We start from the raw sequence: 16577 nt of genomic DNA on the forward strand, positions 1-16577 counted from the left end.
ATGAACACGAGTGGGTAATTAAATCAAAGGGTAATAATGGAAGTTAAAATGTTAATTTTGGGTTACTACTTGAGCTTGTTTGCATCTTGATTTATTTCAGACCCTAAACTCATATTTGAACTGTACAGGTGGTTTCCTATTATCAAGAAACATTGCCTTGTTCAATTATAACATTTGTATCATTACACAGTGAAGGGGTCACTAATGTAGTAGGTGTTTAAAATAAAATCTTATTGCATAATATGGCTAATGTATTGCTTCTTGCTTACTTAGAAGCACAAAACGGTATGTACTCTACTTGTTAGTATTTTCAATTAAATAGAACATTCAGGGTTTCATTAATGAGCCAACAACTAGAATTCTTCTAAAGTTTCAACTTCTCAATAAGTTAACAATATTCACCGATAAAATTCAATGGTTCTGATGCACCTATTTTTCATGGCTGTTACAATTAACACTCTGCATCCTGTTAACCTCCTGACAAAGTATATTTAGGCTTCACAACCACGACAATACAATTCCATTTGGAGTCACTAACTTCATCGCTTTGAGTAGTTATAGTGTGGTGTTCTGCATAATGGTTTCTGCCGGTTCTCTTACGAGGTTTTCTGCTGTTCTATAGTTTCAGAAGATAACACCAATTTATTCTGAAACCAGAGGATGACATTTTACTTTCCTCAAGGTCTTTTTCTCCCTCTTCTGTGCTTCATCTTTGCCCAAGGGAAAAACATGCATAAATGAAAGCAACTTCCACACATTAGGTATTTATTGAACAGCCCTACCTTCTGTCAGAGCATTTAGTTAAGATGTAAGTCTAAGAGCAAGGTGAATACTGTATTTTGTTATGCAGTTGCCATCTAATTTCCACATAGACAGTTTTCAAGTCTAAGTAATATTCATATCACCTTTGCTTTTATTCACATTTATCATTATAAAAAGAAAGTAGGGGTTTAAAGATGTTGGTTTCAGGGAGGGATGAGGTATTGTGAAGCCTTATTATCTTTATATGTGCTAATATATCACTTTCCTTCATCCAAAATGTAAAAAAACATACAAAAGTAATGTCTCCTAAAGTTGAGTGGAGATTAAAGTTTCACCTTCAAACAATAATTTTATCTCATCCTAAACTAGAAATAAATCTTAGTAATGCCCTCAGTCCCTCCGACAAATTAGCTCACATTACAAAGCCAGCTAAATATAAAACAGCTGTGTGCACATCATTCTGCTTGATTGTACATTTCAGTCCGTAATATGAGTAGCCTTGTATGCATACTGAGTAATCCATACCCAGAGGGTTGTTTGGATGGTAGCTGATAGATTTATATTCTATTGATTGAGAAAGTTTGAGAAAAGTAGCTTCCCAAACTACAGTAATGAGAAACAACCATAATGTTGTACATCAATGATTATTTAGCTACAAAAGAAATATGACTTTCCAGACCTGATTTACCCTGGTACTAAAATGTATGTTTATTTCAAATGGGCAAATTAAGGTTTTAGGATAAGGCTGCAAATTATTTCTTTGAGGATCAGAGGGAAATATTTCTGCATGCAACTTTATTTCTAAAGTAAACTGTTATTTCTGGGCTGCCATCTTGATCTCAGTGGAATAGAAAGTTTGGAAGTCTATTGTACTTGATTTTAGCCCTTGATTTTTTTTTCCTGTTCAGGAAACATTTAATTGTTGCTCCAAGTTTAAGAATTTTCACTGACATAAAAATCAACACTTCCAGAAAACCACCCACATAACTTTGCTCAGGTTCTGAATCTTGGTTTTTGCAGACATATCAACATCTTTCTCCCCAATACAGACAATCATTCCACCCACGATTGATCAATCTTTTCTTCTGTTGTTAATTTTCACCCAAGGTTATTTTTCCCCCCATTGATTTTTGGAGAGAGTGTAAGGGAGGGAGATAGACAGAGAAAGAGAAACATCAATGTGTATCAATTGATTACCTCCTATACCCATCCTGATCAGGACAGGGGATCAGGCCTCCAATTGAGGTACATGCCCTTGACCGGGAATTGAACCTGGGACCCTTCATTCCACAGGCCAACACTCTATGCACTGAGCCAAACCAGCCAGGGTTGACTGGTCACTCTTAACTTCTAATTTCAATATTTGGCTTTTATTTAGGAAGCTATCAGGACCATTTTTAATTCAGAAAGAGTGGCTTCATCTATACACAAAAATAAACTCAAAATGGATACAGGACTTAAACATAAGACGGGAAACCATAAAAATACTAGAGGAATCCACAGGCAACAAAATCTCAGACATATGCCAAAAGAACTTCTTCACTGATACTGCCCCTAGGGCAATGGAAGCCAAAGAGAAAATAAACAAATGGGACTACATCAAAATAAAAAGCTTTTTCACAGCAAAAGAAACTATCAACAAAACAACAAGAAATTCCACTGTATGGGAGAACATATTGCAAATGTTATCACTGATAAGGGTTTAATCTCCAACATCTACAGGCAGCTTATACAACTTAATAAAAGGAAGATAAATGATCCAATAAAAAAAATGGGCAATGGACCTAAATAGAATCTTTTCCAAAGAAGACAGAAGAAAGTCCAAGAGACACATGAAAACATGCTCAAAGTCACTAATTATCTGAGAGATGCAAATCAAAACAACAATGTGGTACCATCTCACACCTGTCAGAATGGCTATCATCAACAAATCAACAAATGACAAGTGTTGGCGAGGATGTGGAGAAAAAGGAACCCTCGTGCACTGCTGGTGGGAATGTAGACTGGTGCAGCCACTGTGGAGAACAGTATGGCGTTTCCTCAAAAAACTCAAAATGGAACTCCCATTTGACCCAGTAATCCCACTCTTAGGAATATATCCTAAGAAACTGGAAACACCAATAAGAAAGGATATATGCACCCCTATGTTCATAGCAGCACAATTTACAATAGCAAAGATTTGGAAACAGCCTAGGTGCCCATCAGCAGATGACTGGATCAGAAATCTATGGTACATCTACACAATGTAATACTATGCTGCCATAAAAAAGAAGGAATTCTTACCATTTGCAGCAACCTGGATGGAATTGGAGAACATCATGCTAAGTGAAATAAGCCAGTCCATGAAAGAAAAATACCACATGATCTTACTCATCTATGGATAATAAAGAAAATTATAAGCTGTTGACAAAAAGATAGATAGTAAAGCATCAAACAGAAGGTCAAATTACAGCGGGAAGGTTAGGAAGACAGGGGGCGGGGGTGGGAGATAAGAGATCAACTGAAGGACTTGTATGCAAGCATATAAGCATAACCAATGGACATAAAACTCTGGGGGGTGAGGGCATGTATGGGAGTGGGGTGGGGGGGCTATGGGAAGATATGTACACATATAATACCTTAATAAAAAAATGAAGAAAAAACAAAAAGAGTGGCTTCATCTAAAGGAGATGCAGTGGTCACCGTGCATGGCCTTCTCCACAGTGGACACCCATCATGGTAGGAAAGGCAGAAATGATACAGGGTATTGGTTCAGTGACCATTTTCAGCAAGCAAATTGATCATTGATCGGGTTGGATGTGAGGGGAGAAGACCTATCTTTCTCAGTCATGCCATTCAGGCTTTTCACTTTAACAGAATGTTTTGCAAAGGGATTAAAAATCAAGCAACCATTTTGGATTCCTTCAAGATTTGCACTACTCTCATCAATTCCTTTTCTACTTGTTCCAGTTTATTCTGTTTAGATGCAGCAGAATAAAGAGTAGTGGCATAGTGACCTTCGATACCATATACCTGAACAGGTGGCCACACAAGCTCAGCAAATGGCCTGGCTATAGATGTGCTGAGTCATTGCACCTGCTGGGAGAGCCCAACACTGCTGGGGAGGCGATCTCCTCTCGGGGGCTGTAAGTCAAACCCAAGTTAGGAGAGAGTAGCCCTTGATTTTAGCAGTCACATCATACTTAAGTAGCAGGTTATGAGAGGAGCTGTTTATTTATAGAGTTGTGTAATTTTGACTTTTTCAACCTAGCTCCTATCATAGAGTTTGGTATAGAGTAGAAGATCAAGGATTATTATTGATCAAGCACTCCATCAATATCAGAAGATACTGGGATTTACAAAACACACAATAACTTTGAGGAATGGTTGCACCTAGCAGAAGAATTCTACAGGTGAAGCACTGGGTAATTAAACAAAAAACAAAAACAAAAAAAACCCATACAAATTGAAAATCAAGGCAAGACAGTGCTTTAGTAGTTAGAGGATTATAATATAACTAGAGGCCTGGTGCACGGATTTTTGCACGGGTGAGGTCCCTTGGCCTGGCGGGCAATCGGGGCAGATCAGGGCAGGCCAGCCGGGAGAAAGAACTGTGGGAGGTTGGGCTGCCAGCCTGGGGAAGGGACTCCGGGAGGTTGGCCGGCCATGGAAGGTTGGCTGTGGAAGCGCACTTACCACCAGGGGGCAGCTCCTGCATTGAGTGTCTGCCCCTGGTGGTTAGTGCACGTCATAGTGACTGGTCAACTGGTCTTTCAGTCGACCGGTAGTAATGGTCAGTTAGGCTTTTATATATAGAGATGTAGATAGTTATATAGGGCAAGTAACCGCTCTATACTTCAGTTTCCTCATCTGTTAAATAGAGCTGTTAATACATGAAAGACATTTAGAATAATATTTGGCATAGGTAAGCATTACATTGATATCACTCATTATTATGATGATGATGCATAAATATCTCATTCTAAACTCTTGTATTAACCAGAGTTGATCAGGAAGACAGAAACAACTCAGTACCTAAAGCACAGGGAATTTAATGCAGTAAAGTGTTGCACAGGTTATGGAAAGTCTCTGAGAGGACAAAAGGGAATGCGGAAGTAATAAAGAGTTTAGCAAAACCAGAAATTTGCAATAGTGCTGGAGTATAAGGCCAACGGGAGGAGCAGATGTAAACACAATCAGAACCACGTTTTCAGAGCCACTGAGAGGAGCCTGGAACCATGGCAGGATTCTGCAACTGGAGCTGGAGCCACGGATGCCAAGAAGGAGGGAAATAATATTTTGGCTTTACTTTCCTATCCTCCAATATCTTACCAGGGGCTTTCATTGCTCAACCCCATGTAAAAGCTATTTGACAAAACCTTAGAAATGTCACCTGTAGGGGTCACCCCCTAGCAATTCAGAGCAGAGCAGGGAAGTGTAAGGAATGGATTTGAGAGCCAATGGATCAAGTACTTGTGCAATCCCACATTGCTTGTTCCCTTGACTTATTGCTTTACAAATCATCTTTCTCACTAGACTATAAATATCTTTGACAATAGAGCCAGAGTATCATACCGTTTTGTATTTCTGACCTCCTTCCCCTGTCAATACTGTGCTTGCACATTATAGGTGTTCTTCAGTTGTAAGGATTGGTGGAAATAGATCTGAATCTCTTGACTGTCAGTACAATTAGATTTCCCCTTATGTAAACAGAGGCTATTAATCGATTATGTCTGCTTTTCTTATGTAAAACATGCTTTTTTACTACGATGCAGAGGTGACTGTATGCTACCATAAGTGCATATCTGCGGTAAGAATAAGCACGGTATGCAGACTGGCTGCCTAAAGCCCCTTGCTTAGAAATCTCATTTATTTTTTGATCTCCCCAATTTACTCCAGGAAATGAAAGGCTCCTTTACTTTGGAAATAAAGCCAATGAATGTCATAATTGATATGTTAAGGGCAGAAGTTCATCACTTCATATAGTGACACAGCACACAGATGTACATACAACTGAAACAAAAGTTTGAAAATGTACAATATACTCTATTCCAAATATTTTTAAATGCTGGTCAAACTCATTAAATTGATTTCAGAACCCACCAATAGGTTGCAATCCATAACTTGCGAAGTACTAGTTTAATAAGATTATTCCCTTGGCAAAGGTTGGAAGTCTATGTCATCATAGGTCCCCAGCCTCTTCATTAGTAGGGGTAATAAAAGGGGTCAGAACTCCCTCCATCTTCAGATGGAACCTGAAGAGCCAGAGCACCAAGGCTCAGAGTCAGGGCAACAGCTCCTCCCCTCCCTGCCATCTGCCCCAAACAGCAGCTCAAAGCAGAGGGAAGAAAACACTGAAAATGACACTTAGTTACATTTGAGACATTACATTTTGTAGGGTTTAAATCACTTTAACCAGTCTCTGTGGATCCTAAAATTTTATTTTTGTGATAAACACAACAAAGCACAGTTTGGGCTGGATTGGAGACACATTCTTTATTCTGTCAGATCCTGAAACACAAAGTGAAGGGACTACTAACTAGAAGTCATAAGGGAAAATGAGCTCAATACAAGTTGACAACACATTAGTATTATTGAAAATCAACAAAGCTTCTATTATGGTAAAATTAGGAACTCTTCCTTTCTGAATATCACTTCAGTTTCCCAGTGCTTCAAAGAAAACCCCCATTTTTAAGTTCTGTTTTCTCACAAACTTTAGGATTTCTATCAAGCTGTCTGAAAACAAAATATTGTTGTTCCTTAAACACAGCTGGCAGATTTGTGAGTGTTACACACAATTGGCCATATGTCAAACAATACATAGAGCATAACGCATCAGCATCACATATAGCTTTAAAAAAGAATACTTAAATAAGTGAAGAATCAGGCAATAGTCAGGAATATGAATGTAACTGCATAATCATTTGGAAACTACACCATGAATTCTCAGGCAAATTTTGTAATGGATTTTTAGTGCCGGAGCAAAATTACCCACTCCTATTGCCACCCCAGTCCACTTAATAAATACAGTCATTCTAACCACAGTGTTGGGATGAGCTACAATTCACAGTAGACAAATTCATCCCATTGGCACATGCTTACTACTTCAGCGACCTTTATCTGAGTATAAAATTTGACATACCATCTTTCAAGACAAAGTCAACTCCTGAAATAGTTTTGCTTATGGAAAGAATGGATAGAGGACATGTAGATGATCTTTAAAAAATCATTTATTTCTATCTTTGTGATACAATTAAAAGATACGTAAAAAATAAAATGCATAGCCATAGGTAGCAGCCCTACATAGCTTGGGGTCTGGAGTTTGGTTCTAATTCTGGCTCTGTCGTTCAATCATGAACCCTTTGGAAGTTACTTAACTTGTCTGACCCTCATTTTCCTCTATCAGTAATAATAGAGTATAACTACAGAGCTGTTGCAAAGATTAGATGAGATTATATTTGGAACAGAGTGTAATTCAGTGCCTAAAACATGGAAAGTATCAATAGATAGTGTGAACAGTAATAAATACAGTATATGTGCTGTAATTAGGATGATGATCATAAATTCATGTCTCCAAGCTGGGCCTTGAGCTGTTTGTCCCATCACATAAATGTTGGTAGGCTGAGATTCTGCATCTACATGCGGCAGTGGCATATTACTAAGAATCAAGTGTATACTCATCCGATCTAATAAAAGAGTAATATGCAAATTGATCATCACTTCAACACACAAGATGGCTGCCCCCATGTGGTCAAAGATGGCTGCCCCCATGTGGACACAAGATGGCCACCACAAGATGGCCAGCAGGGGAGGGCAGTTGGGAGGGACCAGTCCTGCAAGGGAGGGCAGTTGTGGGCATTCAGGCCAGCAGGGGAGGGCGGTTAGGAGGAATCAGGCCAGCAGGGGAGGGCAGTTGGGAGGGACCAGGCCTGCAAGGGAGAGCAGTTGTGGGCGATCAAGCCTGCATGGGAGGGCAGATAGGGGTGACCAGGCTGGCAGAGGAGGGAAGTTGGGAGCGACTGGGCCTGCAGGGAAGGGCAGTTGGGGGGGACCCAGGCCTGCAGGGGAGAGCAGTTGGGGGGTCCAGGCCTGCAGGGGAGGGCAGTTAGGAGTGACCAGGCCTGCAGGGGAGGGAAGTTAGGGGCAAACAGGCTGGCAGAGGAACAGTTAGGTATCAATCAGGCTGGCAGGCAGAAGCGATTAGGGGCAATCAGGAAGGCATGCAGCCGAGCAATTGGGAGCCAGCAGTCCTGGATTGTGAGAGGGATGTCCCAGATTGGAGAGGATGCAGGTTGGGCTGAGGGACACACACCCCTGTGCACGAATTTTCGTGCACCAGGCCTCTAGTGTTTATATAGGATCGAGATGCCACTGTATCATTCATAGAAATTCATCCTGAAAATCTCACATTCACCAAATAACCACTCCCATTTTTGAGAATAGCTTCATGGTGCAGCTGAATGACAAAGAAATGGTACATCCACTTTATTCTCTATTCATCCTTACTTGACAGGCTCAGTTCTCAAGTGCCACTCTCTGCACACCCTGTCACATCAGGAGCCATGGAGAATGAGTACACAGCTCCTATGGGGAAAGGCCAGTGGTGATAATGCTGAAGTGCCATATGTGAAGATGATATAAAATCAAATTTACGAAGAACCTCACGCAGTGCAGTAAATGAAAACACCATTTAAATCTATGAATTAGTCCCTAAACTCACACTATGCAGATTAAATAAATTTCCTTACTGAGAGAGCAAATCCAAGTCTGTTGACCCAAACACAGAAGTGTGCTTTTAGATCCTTGATCTTTACAGCAGTTCAACATTTGAGGGAATGGCACTTGAGTAACAATGCTTCACTACTCTGTGCTTCTACATACAAGCAAATGGAAATAACCTGGAAGTAGTGACAAAGCATTTTATTTGCAAATCACTTACAGTAGTTTTGAGAACAGAGAAACGTTTCTGTATCTTGACAAGGAAAAGTCTTCACCATACACAGAGCTGTCATAGGACATTCTATCTCTGTTTTGTGTATAGCTATCTGAGGGAAATGTTGAAGCCACATGATTGCCTCACATCTCACTTGCATTGTATTGTTTCTTAATATAGAATAAATCTTGCTGATATTTATTGCAAAATTCCTTTGCTTTGAGTAAACAGAAGGTCATTTGAAGGGATTAAACATTATATTTTAAGTTGCTTTCACAATATCTTGAGTTTGGGCATAATTTAAACTTTGCTATGAATGGAAATGGTTTAGATTTTCTACATTAGTACCCAAAGCACAGTTCTCTGTATGTTCAATGGCTGAAAAGTAAATAGGAAATTAAAAGGTTTAGCAAATAGATTCATGGTGAAAATAATTAACTATTCCTAAAAATCATTAAATTCCTCAATAGCTTCCCTAAAATAGACATCACAACTGTACTGCTAATATAACACATATGGAAAAAACAATATTGTTGTGATGATAAACAATAAATTGTTTGACAATTTATTAAGTGGTAAACTCTACTATGTAAATTTAATGTGTCATTTTCTGCTTATTAAATATTTGTATAATTTATTTTCAGATTTTAATATTTATGTTTCATAATTAACAAGGTATTAATTATGCTTATACAATATATAAGTAGACCAGATATAATTTTTTTACAAATTAGGATAATTGCCCTAGCTGGTTTGCCTCAGTGGATAGAGCATCGGCCTGCGGACTGAAGGGTCCTGGGTTTGATTCCAGTCAAGGGCACATGCCTGGGTTGTGGGCTCAACCCCCCAGTAGGGTTTGTGCAGGAGGCAGCCGATCAATGATTCTCTCTCAGCATTGATATTTCTATCTCTCTTTCCCCTCTTCCTCCCTAAAATCAATAAAAATATATATTAAAAAATTAGGATAATTATCTTGTCCCAATTCACATTGATTTTGTAAAGTAATTTTTTTAAGTGATTCTAAAACACACTCATGGCTCTTTATCCTCCCAATCTCATTTCAAAAATTAGAATTTTTCTTCCTTAGTGCATATGCTCTTACCATGCCCTACTACATTTTGCCTTAATGCTAATCTCTGGTTTCATATGAGAATTATATCTACCATTGATACTGTAATTTAGTATCTGTGACAATACCATCTGTTAGAATTTGAATTGAAACTCTAATTTACTTCTTTATACTGAAATGAACACCTGTCCATTAGGTTCTAGACTTGAGACCAGGGATTCATCCTGAATTGTCATTGCACAGCTCTCCAATGGTGGCAAACAGACCATGTTTATTGGAATAAACAAATGGCAAACCCCCATTACCAATTCCCCAATGTGATCTACTCCCGTTTAAAATGGATAGCTAATTTTTTCATCTTGTAATGTAACCAAACAAAGTGATTATTTTTCTAGAAATTGAATGATACTGAAATTATTGAGTTTGGTGAGCTGCCATTAGAAACTGAGGCCAAATTATTTGAAAACACAGATTGGGGAAAGCGCAATTCTTTCTGGTCACCTTCAATCCCTATGCGTGTGTCTGCCTGGACTGCCCTTAAAATGCAGGTCAAGGAACTGAGTATCAGCTACCTTTCCAGGCTTTGTCAAGCATTACACCACCTACACCAACTGCACTATCCACAGGGCCCTTGGATATTAGTAAGAAAACTCATTCCTCACCCTCCCTGGATCAGGGGCTCTACATTTGCAAATGTTGACATTCCAACTATCAAGTGTTTAATTCCTTTCCTTCAATCAGTAGTTCACCCATTTTTCATTCCCTAAGGAAGGGGAAGAGACTCCCTTCTCTAGCAAGCCTTTATTTTATACCCTCTGACCAGGTAATTACTGCCAGTTTCTTCAACCTTCCAGGTGATTATTCCAACACAGAATGGGAAAATATATTTATTTAAACAGTAAAACTCAAGCATTTTAACTCATATTTTGTACAAGGTATTTTATTTTTAAAATTCTAGTCATACAATTTTTCAAGGTAATTTGGGACATGTGACTTCCTTCTAATAACATGGTAGCTCAATATCAGTGATCATAAACTATTCCAAAATAAAACAAAATGCAAGCAAGTTCTATTTAAGATTAGAAAAGGAAGATTTGTGTAAAATCAAGATGTGAAATTAAGTCTGTTCCTAAAAGCAGTCTTTCAGGTTTGAAGATGGTAGTACTTTAAAGCTTAACCTTCAAAATTCTTCCATCTGCTAGATTAAAAAAAAATAAGCGTAAAGAAAAATAACCTGAAAGAAGTAGCAGTTTCTTGCCAAGATCATTTGTGGGTTTTGTTTTTTTTTAAATATCAAAATAATTAAAATGTTTTCTTCTGTTCCACAGGATGCTTATTTTGACACAATATTTTGTGGTTTGGAATCATTTACTTAAAAAAAGAGTCACTTTTAAAAATACCATATTTTTCTGACAATTAATTTAGTTCTTTTTTATAATAATGCTGATGATTAAGAACAAATGGAAAGATTAGGGACTTAGAAGTCTTTTTGGAATCTTACATAAATGACTTTCAATTGATGCTTCAAACAAGGTGGACATGGAGTGTGGCCTTTTAAACCTCACATAAAACTCACTTAAAATTTTTTCTGCATCCTCCTTTTGATTTTCCTTTCTCTAAAAAAACCCAAAAACCAAAAAACAAACAAACAAACAACAACAAAAAAAAAAACACTTTACTATCAGGTACTTATGCCTAGAAAACATTGAACCATTAATCCCTTTTTGTCCCCATTCACTGAAGTAACCTAAATTACCTATGTAAAAGGAAAGCTTTCTTTTTTCTAAAAAGTATATAATTATTTATGTATACAATTATTATTTTCATGATCGTACCATTTAACTCCGAAGTACTTGGTTTATCTTTTACAGTACTCCTACCTTCTTCATCGTGGATATGTTCCAAGACCTTTAAGTGGAAGTCTCTAATCTCAGATAGTATAAAACCCTTTATATACTATGTTTTTTTTCCTATCTATACATACCTATAATAAAGTTTAATTTATAAAGTAGGTACAGTAACAGATTAACAAGCATAACTAATAATCAAATAGAACAATTATAAGAATATACTGTTAGGAAGTTATGTGTGCTCTCTCTCTCTCTAACATATTGTACAACACTCAACCTTTCATTTAAAGGGAGCACTTTACAGCTTCTCTTAGGCACACCCCAATTGCCAGCATCACTACTCTTATTCTTTGGGATCATTATTAAGTAAAATGAGGGTTATTTGAACACAAACACTGCAATACAGCAACAGTTGATCTGATAACTGAGACAGCTACTAAGTAACTCTCATGTAGTTCATTTACAGCATGGATGTGCTAGACAAAGGGATGATTCACATACCTGGTGGGGCAGAGTGAGATGGTGTGAGATTTCATCACACTATTCAGAATGGTGTGAAATTTAAACTTTATGAATTGTTTATGTCAGAAATTTTCCCTTTAATATTTTTGGACCACAGGTAACTGAAACCATGGAAAAGGGAGGACTACTGTATTTTGCTTTCATCCATCTCCCACATTGTTTCTGGTCCTTGCTACTTCATGTATTCTTTTCATTCCCTCCCTTTCATCCTACCATCTGGCTAATTCAGCAGCAAGTTTATGAAAGCACATTTTCCTGAGTCACAAATAAACAAATGGCTTGCAAATAGGTAGATATTTGGGGCCTAGTTGTGGTTGGGGCATTGGGTACAGTTAATGCATAAACAAAATAGAAATATGAGTGGGAAAGGGCAATGAGGAAACAGTAGCATCCATTAATCTTCAAATAGTTTACCTTTTAACTGGGTCCATGAATATATGACCAAGACAACATATATGGGACTGCATATAGCCTTTATATAGAACCTACACAGAGGAGGAGAAGCGATCCCAATGTAAGAAAGACCAATTATTAATGCAGCACACAACAGGTTTTTGGTATCTAAAGGAGAGAACTTAGAACCTTTTGTTATTTTTCCTGGAATCCTGTTATGAGATTTCTTGGGCCAGCAAAAAGAGGCAGAGGTTTAGTTCTTTTTTTTTCATGTTGTGAAAGTAATTTTTATTTTTTTATTATTTTTTTAAATTTCTTTATTGATTAAGGTATCACATATTTGTCCTCATCCCCCCATTCCCATCCCACACCCCTCCCCACACATGCCCCCACCCCCCCCCTGTTGTCCTTAACCGCTGGTTAGGCTCATATGCTTGCACACAAGTCCTTTGGTTGATCTCTCCCCCCTCCCCCCACCCTCCCCTACGCTCCCTCTGAGGCCCGACAGTCTGATCCATGCCTCCTTGTTTCTGGGTCTGTTCTTGTTCATCAGTCTATGTTGTTCATTATTTCCCCTAGATGAGTGAGATCATGTGCTATTAGAAATACACTTATAAGAACCGAAAATGAGACAAGCAATAATGGTTATGCTGACAGACAAATGAATCAGTCTGTAGTGAGTTTCTTTTTGGGCCAACAGTTCTTTTGAGACCCAATTTCAATGTCAAACAGTTCCTTATGTGTACATGTCAGCCATGACATTTCAGTTCTGGATGGTGGACAAATGGTGGTAATGCAGGTCTGACCCTCTCTGGTTTGCTCCTGGGCAACCTGTAGTGACGCACACCTGTTAACTGCTAGTATGGCAAGGCGACTTCAGCGTCTTCCATCTCTGGACTGCTTCTCTTCTGTCTTCATGGCTGGAGTAGTCCTGTTGATTCCTCTCTGTTGCTGGAATCCACATAGTCTCAGAGTTGTTTTCTGAAAACATACAAACATATTCTCGACCAAAAGTTAATAAAGGAATATTTTCTATAAATTTAACTTGGGATCCTATTTCATTTTTTGTCCAAATGATTTTCCTCTGGCTTGTTTTGACACCTTGTGTGTTTTTCATGGGTGTCTTGCTTTTAGCCTTACAATTAATTTTCTAAAGTATTAATTTTCTAGATGTAATTACTTACAGGATATTTTTCCTTACATGATATTCTATTACTATCCCCCCCCTTTTTTGATTTAAATATTAGGATGCTTTTGAAGATTTTATAATGTAGTCTTGATGGCTTTTAAATTTTAATTTTTTGCACTATAATATTACTGTTTTAAGTTCATTACATGGTGCGCATTTTTATCATGAGATGAACTACTAATAAAAATTTTAGTTAACACTTTAGGAACACCTTTTTGTCCAGTACAATTAATTTTTCTAGAATATTCGCTTGTTTCAACTAGCCAATTTAAATTTGCCTGAAAACTTGACTACTATTTTACTGTCAAATTTATTACTCTAACAAGAATCTTATTTTACCCTGTAAATATTGGTGGAAGGGATTATTTGCCTTCTTGAGTAGGTCCTGAGGATTCCTGGTGGTAGGCTAGATTTAGATATCGTAAACCCACTTTCCCACACCATGGGTAGAAGACAACTCAAACAATTCTTGTTGGAGTGAGAGGGCAGCTGCTGTCGGCCAAGTCTCTGTCGGTCACCTGGGTCCTGATCTGGGCTGGGCATGGGAAGCATGAAGCAGCCATGGGGGCAGGAGACCTCCCTCAGAAGGGGCTAGGGTTCAGGCCCCTGCAATGTTGGGGGGATGAGGGTCTGTGCTCCACCTCTGTTGATCCCCAAATTCTCTCCTGATGGCCCCTCTGCGACTGTGCCTGTCTTAGGTTGTTCCTCCCTTGAGGAATCTTACCCGTCTCTGGCTAACCAGCCATCCTCCAGGGCCAAGCAGGTTGACGTGAGATTCAGTTTTGTCTCCTTGGTAGCCTATGCCCCCGTGGCCTCCATGCCCAGCACCTGCCTTGGGATCCCCTCGCCTGCTGGTGGGGCCCCAGCACTGATCACATATCTTGTGGAACCCAGGTTTCTTCTCCAGGGAGGGCTCAGTTCGCCCCACTGGGTGAGTCATCACGAGACTTCAACCTCGACATGAACAGAGAGCTCACGCAACAGCTGTGAGCAATTGAATTGAGAGAAGAGGGTCTCTCTTGGCCTAAAGGGTAAGAGGGACCAATATAAAATGCTCAGGTGCCTTCCCAGGAGGCCCTCTACACAATCAAAAGGATTAAATCCTTACATGTCTTTTTTAAGTTGCTGCCAGACATTCAAAGAATTTGTAAGTTTGCTTGGGATAATTGTATATTATGCTGTTGTAATTCTAAAATATCAAGAGATGTGTTAAGTTTGTCTCCAAGCACCAAACAGATGATTTTTTTTTATCCCCAAGGGTGCGAGGAACTATTATAAGTACTGGGGATGATCCAAATCTGGGAAAAATTTTAATGATAGTGTAGAATAATATCATGTAAGGATATTCTTTGTTCTAGTCCATGGCAATTCCCTTTGAAACTGGCTGTCCATTTCTTTTTATATAGACAAAGTCTTAGTTACATTTTCTGCACCTCTACCGAGGGCAAGTAGTGGTAATAGTGACACCCTTTCTTTGGTGTCCACACAAGCCAGAAACCTCTCTTTAATTGTACACACAAAGGGGCATTGTTTTGATTTTGGGTCATACAAAAGGGAAGCTAGGTGGAGACCCCTGTGTATTTATACTTTCTTGCCCCACCCATGGACCTCCTGGCCAAGGTGTTTGTTATTATTGGTAACTACATTAGTCAGGGGATCAGCCCATGTAAGGGGTCTTACCCATGAAGGGTCAGGAGCATAAGTCAAAAATACTTACCCTCTTGTCCCAGGTAAAATTACCGTACATCTGATGATTGCTAGCATGGCTAGAAAGGCGTTCACAGGAATTCTTGGGTTTCTGGTTACCTCACAATTTCTTCCCTGAGGTTTGACATTCTGATTGATGTTTCTCTGTTTCTGGATCTATCTTTTTCCTCATCAGTTTATGTTGTTCATTATATTCCACAAATGAGTGAGATCATGTGATATTTATCTTTCTCTGCCTGGCTTATTTCACTAAGCATAATGTTCTCCATCTCCATCCATATTGTTGCAAATGGTAGGAGCTCCTTCTTTTTTACCACAGCATAGTATTCCATTGTGTAGATGTACAACAGTTTTTTAATCCACTCATATGCTGATGGGCACTTAGGCTGTTTCCAAATCTTAGCTATGGTGAATTGTGCTGCTATGAACATAGGGGTGCATATATCCTTTCTGATTGATGTTTCCAGTTTCTTGGGATATATTCCTAGAAGTGGGATCACTGGGTCAAATGGGAGTTCTATTTTTAGTTTTTTAAGGAAACTCCATACTGTTCTCCACAGTGGCTGCACCAGTCTGCATTCCCACCAGCAGTGCACGAGGGTTCCTTTCTCTCCACATCCTCTCCAGCACTTGTCATTTGTTGACTTGTTGATAATGGCCATTCTGACAGGTGTGAGATGGTACCACATTATTGTTTTGATTTGCATCTCTCTAATGATTAGTGATTTAGAACAGGTTGTCATATGTCTCTTGGCCTTCCTTGTGTCTTCTTTTGAAAATTGTCTATTTAGGTCAGTTGCCCATTTTTGGATTGGGTTGTTTATCTTCTTTTTGTTAAGCTGCATGAGTTCCCTGTAAATATTGGAGATTAAACCCTTATCGTTGACATCATTGGTAAATATGTTCTCCCATGCAGTGGGCTTTCTTGTTGTTTTATTGATGGTTTCTGTTGCTGTGTAAAAGCTTTTTATTTTGATGTAGTCCCATTTGTTTATTTTCTCTTTAGCTTCCATTGTCCTAGGAGCAGTATCAGCAAAGAAGTTCTTTTGGCATATGTCAGAGATTTTTCTGCCTATAGATTCCTCTAGTATTTTTATGGTTTCCTGTCTTATGTTTAATTCCTTGATCCATTTTGAGTTTATTTTTGTGTATGGTGTAAGTTGGTGGTCTAGT

At 38.7% G+C, this 16577-nt stretch overlaps 1 pseudogene; it reads right to left on the minus strand.

The window, feature by feature from the left end:
* Positions 1 to 1720: 1720 nt before the first annotated feature.
* Positions 1721 to 11632, minus strand: LOC129149801 (ATP synthase subunit O, mitochondrial-like; annotated as a pseudogene).
* Positions 11633 to 16577: the final 4945 nt, after the last annotated feature.

The sequence above is a fragment of the Eptesicus fuscus genome, chromosome 1 (assembly GCF_027574615.1).
Source record: "Eptesicus fuscus isolate TK198812 chromosome 1, DD_ASM_mEF_20220401, whole genome shotgun sequence".
Taxonomy (NCBI): Eukaryota; Metazoa; Chordata; class Mammalia; order Chiroptera; family Vespertilionidae; genus Eptesicus; species Eptesicus fuscus.